Raw genomic sequence first — 1211 nt, forward strand, 5'->3', positions numbered from 1 at the left:
TCCTGCGATCTCAAAGGCATACAAACTGAGATTCAATTTGCTCCAAAATATTATTAAGCTAAATTGGTTTAATATTAATGCAACATATAATTTTATAAAATTTGTGATCACTTGATTAAACAACAAGATTTAAAAGAAACTTAAACCGGTTGTCCAAATTATCTTATTCGGTGTGATTTTCAATTACATATTCCCTTTAAACATGCAATATGGTGATCATAAATAAATAATAGAATGAGCATTAATATTGGAAGCAATTTAACAATAAATCCAACAATATAAAATCGTTAGAAAAATAATAGAAATAAAAGGAACATAATTCTTACTTTGATTCTGTTTGCTTGCAACTATAAAATAATAAATGAGTTGGTAACTTTAAGGAAATAATAATAAAATGATAATTAAATTAAATTAAATAGAGTTGATTTGAGGCCAAACCCTCAAACAGTTCTACCTTTCAAGCCTTGGCTTAAGGAAAGAACCACGAGTAAAGTATGGACTCCTTGGAGTGCCTGAAGAAGGAATTTTGAAAGAAGAAGGGTAGACTAGTGTTTAGGATAGAGCATAGAGGAGAGAAAAATAGGGAATTAATTGATGCCCCCGTACATCAGAAATGAAGAGGTATTTATAGAAAAAATGTGTTGAGGGAACACACGGAACCCTAAAAAGATAAAAAAAAAAACCCTAAAAAATTGCACTGCGACACGGAAGAGGGCACCATGACAGGGTGCCTGGAACCGTCATACAGGACAAATCCCCATGACACGGTGGACAGTTGTGTGATGCGGGAAATATTTAGGGTACGGGGAATTGAACGCGTGAATGGTTTACGCGGAAAGGACACGGAATTGCCCCATGTCACGGCAGGGGCACCGTGTCACGAGGAATCCCACCGTCAGACGGGGAACATTCCCGTGACACGGTGGACTTCTACCGTGACGCGGGAGCCTGTAGTCCATTTTTCTGTCTAAATTCATTTTTAACCCTAATTTCGTTCAGCATTTTTAAGTGTCAATTGATAATTTCGGGCCATTTGTTATTATTATTTAGGCTAAAATAAATAAATAAATAAAATAAATAAAAGGTTTGGACCAAAATAAATAATAAAATAAAATGGTTTGGGCTGAAATTAAAAAAAAAATAACTATGCTTCGACTAAACATCAAGACTGATCCATGGACTATTCAAAAATTGAATTTAATTATATACGA

The sequence above is a fragment of the Chenopodium album genome, chromosome 1 (genome assembly GCF_948465745.1).
Source record: "Chenopodium album chromosome 1, dcCheAlbu1.1, whole genome shotgun sequence".
Classification (NCBI taxonomy): Eukaryota; Viridiplantae; Streptophyta; class Magnoliopsida; order Caryophyllales; family Amaranthaceae; genus Chenopodium; species Chenopodium album.